The sequence below is a fragment of the Ixodes scapularis genome, unplaced genomic scaffold, assembly GCF_016920785.2.
Source record: "Ixodes scapularis isolate PalLabHiFi unplaced genomic scaffold, ASM1692078v2 PGA_scaffold6__148_contigs__length_123643588, whole genome shotgun sequence".
NCBI lineage: Eukaryota > Metazoa > Arthropoda > Arachnida > Ixodida > Ixodidae > Ixodes > Ixodes scapularis.
The window spans coordinates 19,108,073-19,113,451 of record NW_024609881.1 but is presented as its reverse complement, the minus strand read 5'-3'; the positions used below and the strand labels follow the sequence as shown (position 1 = coordinate 19,113,451).

Genomic DNA, 5,379 nt, shown 5'->3' with positions numbered 1-5,379 from the left:
TCAAGCCCCTCGTAATATATGGGGCCGTTTGTTCGACTATAGGGCTCGGTACGTCAAAATGAAGTTTTGGGGTGCATTATATGGGACAAGGGGTGTAACGCTACACCCTTTTACACCCTTTTTTCTTGAGAGTGTTGACACAATCGTCGTGTCCAATCTGCGTCAAGCGTTGGCCTTCTTTGTTGACGCCATCTTATTCAGGACTACGGCCATGTTACCTAGGAGGTGATGCGCAGCAGCGCGGTGGAATGCGGGCGTGCTCAGATGCCGTTCATGTTGTCGCCGGTTGTTCTTCGCTCTGCGTTTCCGTAGTAGCGGTGTGTGGGCTGCGACGTGTGTGTGTAATTAAAACGATGGATACGGTTCACTAAAAGAGGGATATGGATGTGGTTCCTTTAACGAGAGCTATGGATGTGGTTATTTCCACGAGTGATATGGATGACCGTATACAAGGGCATCGACGTTACTTTGACAGGCAGAGTTCAAAAACGGGATGAAAAAACTTACAGGAAGATCCATTGGTAGATTCTTAAAGAACCCGTTAGCAGAAATTTCCGGGAAACGCACCACACGTCCCCGATGAGTGAAACACTAACACTGAACCCGTCCGCTGCGGCCTTCAATGTTCCACGTCCAAATCTGAATTTGTGCACATTCGCCCGTCGCCTAAGCGCACCACCAAAATGGAATTATCTCTGGCCAGCGGCCCGATACCCGAACACGATGGGATTAGAGTGCTTAAACTCTTTATCCACCAACGTCGGCGGGTTGCTATAACACTAGCCAAGATGCGCAAGCTGGGGGATCAGGTAGGCCGAATGGTCCGCCGAGTTTCCAACAAACGCGGGCGCTTACGGTGCAAAGACGCCTTGCGGCTGGCGCACGCGTTCGTGACCAGTCGAGTCCTCTACTCGACTCCTTACCTCCACCTGCGCCAGTTTGACGAGACCGCCCTGGAGGTGCTTCTCAGAAAGATGTACAAGCGTGCCCTCAATCTCCTGATGAACACGTCCAACCAGCGCCTCATGGGCCTGGGGATGGTAAACACTTTCGCGGAGCTCCAGGAGGCCCACTTAGCCAATCAATATACAAGCCTTTTGAAGACGCCGTCGGGACGCCACCTAATAGCCCGACTACACATCCATCACATAACACTGACAGAAGAGCGCGTACGCATCCCCGAAGTCTGGCGATACGCCCTGCACGTGCACCCTCTTCCAGCCAACATGACACGTGACGACCACAGTGGCAGGCGCCTTGCGCGGGCGGCGGCACTGGCCCGCCACTATGGGTCCAAGCTCAAAATCCTCTATGTGGACGCCTCCGGCCCTCACCATGGGGAGTGGTACACGGCTGCAGTCGTCCACCAAAACGTCCTGGTGAACGGCCTAACGTTTAGAGCTAAGGACGTAACACATGTGGAGGAGATCGCCATCGCTCTAGCCGCCGCAGACCAGGACTCGCGAGTCATCGCCACCGACTTGAGACCGGCCTGCAGAAATATTGAACAGGGGTACATTGCTCTCTTTGCGTATCGCATCCTTAAGATAGCGACTACCTCCGGGCCCCCGCGACTCGAGCGATTGTCTGGGCTCCTGCTCACATGGGCCTCGAAGGCAACGAAACGGCAGACGCCGCCGCCCGCGCGCTCACTCTCCGGGCAACGCCTTTAGACCCTTCCGAAATAGATCCCGAACCCAATCCGGCCTTCACTTTTCGAGAAATTACTCAATTATGCCAATTCGGCCACGCAATTTATCCTAAGCCTTGTAGGGGCCTTACAAAGGCGGAGGAACGCACACTCCTTCGTCTTTACACAAAAACCATGCTGTGCCCGGCTTTTGAAAACACTTTGATCCTGCTTATACAGGAAAATGCCCGCACTGTGCGGAGAAGTCTCCAGACATCTTCCACATGGTGTGGAATTGCCAATCAACCCCGAACCTCGTCTTAATACCCAACCCCACCCGGGAGGACTGGGAGGCAGCCCTGCTCGACTGCTCCGACCTGGCGAGCCAGAAGTCATTGGTTGACCGAGCCCGAGCCGCGGCGGTCGCCAACGGGCTCCTGTATTGAGGAGTCCACCTAGTGTTTGTGAGAGGTAGCCCCGCCGGGCCACCTCAATATACCTTCCTCATGATAGACCTTTAAGGCTGCGGTCCCACGGCAGCCATCTTGAACAAGGCGTTAGTTCAATCAATAGATGGCACACGCACCCGTCGGGTGTAAAGCCCCTTGATAAAGGTGTTTTCACAAGTACCGCCAACCATTGTTGTGGAAATGCGCAAGACACGTGCCACGAGCGGGTGTTCCGCCGCCATTCGCTTCCAAGGGCCGCTCATTTCAGTGCTGCGCCGCCATTTGCTTCCAAGGGCCGCTCGAGACCTGGGCCACGTGCGCTCGCGCATTTGGCGCTACTTGCAAAGACAAACGAAAACATATCGAGGGGCTTTAGTCGGGTGGCCGAAACATTGGTTCACAGTGGGATGGCTCGAGCACCATCACGTTCCCCTCGTGGCCTCGCTCGCGCCGCTGCCAGCTGTGCTCAGTTGGCTCAAGTAGCGTGACCCAGCAAACGGATGTATGCGAGAATGTCAGGCTGGGTATAAATTGTTCTCTGACATAGGGAGATGCGGTTCGGAGGTTGTAACGGGCTTTCGAAATAAATCTTACCAAGAAGCAATAAAATGTTGATTGACATGTTAATGTTCTATCAATGAAAATTCCTTCTGCAGGAATGCACGCTCAGTAGACTCAATCTTCCAAGACACCAGTGGAAGCGGACGTCAAGTAAACTGCTTCGCGATTTACGGTACTTACCTCACCACTTTAATGACGACTAAAATAACGTCACGAAATATTCTGTTTCACGGGGTCCGGAAGATGTTGTAAAGGTTGTTACATTATAGGGGTTCCCAGAAAACAAACGCCGCTGCAATATTTTCGGAGGTACCGACACACATAATGTTGTAAGTAGAGCTTAGGAGGAATATGATGAAAACCATCAGAAGAAATAGGAAGACGTTTATTTGCAATGATGACGCTATGAATGAACGGCGTTTAGCGACGGCAAGTTATGAGCGTTCGGGAATTTATAAGTTCACGTGATTGCTAACTATGGACATGCGTTTTTGTCGGGAGATGGTGTTGCGGTAATGACCTGATATCGGACGACTCGTGGCAGACAAGCAAGCAAGATTCTTCTCAGCGAATGGTAAGTGTCCAGTGTCAAGCACAACACGTGGCTACCGACGTTGTCGACGTTTCGAACACTTACGGCTTTCGACAAAAGTCCTGGCACCTGGGCTAACTTTCTGGATAGACTCGAACTCTTTCTTGAGTCTAACGCCATTATGAACAGTAACTGGAAACGATCCACTATTCAATCGGTGGGTGGCGAAACGTATCCGCATCTGCGGAGTCGTGGGCGATGCGTACTCTAAGTGGCTTGAAGTTTACACGATACCTGCCACGACGTTCAAACACGTCATTGACGTTCTACGGTCTCTTTTACCTACTTTTGCCCTACCGAAAATACTTTTCTCTGATAACGCGCCAAATCTTGCCTCAAACAAAATAAACAAGTTTTTAAAAAAAAATAAAAAAACCGGCATCAGGCATCACATTAGTGCACCATGCCATCCTGCAACTAACGGGCATGCAGAACAGATGGTGTGCGAAAGAAAAAAAAAAAAGCCCTTTTGAAGCTTACGGAAGAAGCAGTTCAGTGAAGAATCGTTAGGTTGTTGTTCCAGCAGCACGCGACGGTCTCATCTTACACGGTAAAAACACCCGCCGAAGCAATATTCGGCGGACGAAGAGCCACACCACTCGGTCTCATGATACTATGGCTTACGAACGAAGATCTAAAGATTCCCAAATCGGGAGTAATTACAGTTTATTCGGTCGGACAACTCGTCTACGTAAGGAACTTCAGCGGAAGTCGGGCCTTCCATGTAAAACTTGAGTAGAAAAGGCTCTATGTTAGTTGACCAGAAGGTGTCATCTCTCTGAATACGTTGGATATCAATGCCCTTGAGTGTAAATATAACTAAATCACAAAACCCTCTGCCCTTGTATTTGATAGTAGAAGCTATGGTGGTGATTTGAACCTTTCACACCAGGCTCCTTTTTCTTATTTTTCGCCTCATACTCCTTTGCGGTTTAAGTATGCTTCAAGAATCTTTTGGAACGGGGACACCTTACGTCAACGAGGCCATTTGTCCCAAGTAGTCAATCAGGGAATGCTGCTAGAAATCCGTCCCTCCTATTAACGAATAAGTCGCACTTCTGCACAGTGCAGTTTTCTTGTTCCACGTACAGTTGTAAAGCAGCATCCTCATTGATTCTACCATATTTTGTTGCGGGTAAAGAAAGTCTTTCGGTACACGATACTTGAAACAAGTCTGGCACTGTACGTTGTGGTTCGACGTCCACTAATGTCGTCGTCCTTATAGAGCCTCATCATTGAATCATTACCTCGTCACCTCATATTGCTCTTCATCAACAGTAAGTACAATAGTCTACCGCCATATTACAATCCAAAAATTGAAAAATTGAGTCATTCAGTCCTTCAACAAATTTATTATTTATACAATGTTATTACGTTACATTACCTCGAGACGATCGACGTCCATCGTCGATCTTCGAATACTTATACCTTTATATAAATTAAACGCACAAGGGGGGTCGGTGGCCGAGTGCATGGTCTAGCGCACACCAGCTCGGAGTACTTGGAGCGAAAGCTCGCGCTGCAGAAGCCACCCGCCCCTGCCCGTTTCGATTTGGAAGAGCATCGTACCGGCGTGCGGTCGTGTATCACTACTGCGTGGTGCACGTTAAAGACCCCAGGTTTGCGATTGTACAGCACTGGCTAAATTGTTCATCTACACCTGAGAGTCAGATGCCCACTAAGGCGGACTAACTTCCGGCTGTATAAACATACACACAACAATTTGCAATTAGACGCATAATAACAAAGAGCAAAGCGTGCCGCCACTTTTCTTTGGATGCCTTTTAGAGCGCAGCTCTTAGGCCTGGTTCACACTCATAGCTAATCCGCTGCCGCCGAAGCGGAATCGGCCGCGGCAATGCACAGTGGACGCTACTCCCGGCGGCCGAATTCTCGCAGATTCGCCCGCCGATTCGCAAGTGTGAACCAGGCCTTACGCGCCCGTTTCCGGCTTGAGCGGCGTCGCCGTCGCCGTCGCCGTCGGCGTAACCAAGGTCACATGACCCCTCCCAAGGTCACCCTATAGTCACGTGACCCCCAGGTCACCCCAAGGTCGCGCGACCCCCCGAGGTCGCACGAACCCCCCCAAGGTCACCCCAAGGTCACGTGGCCCCTCCCAAGGTCACGTGACCCCTCTTAAGGTCACG

The 5,379-nt window shown here is 50.8% G+C and overlaps 1 pseudogene; it reads left to right on the top strand.

Annotated features, from left to right (window-relative positions):
- The first annotated feature begins 611 nt into the window (after positions 1–611).
- Positions 612–2,061, top strand: LOC115330449 (annotated as a pseudogene).
- Positions 2,062–5,379: the final 3,318 nt, after the last annotated feature.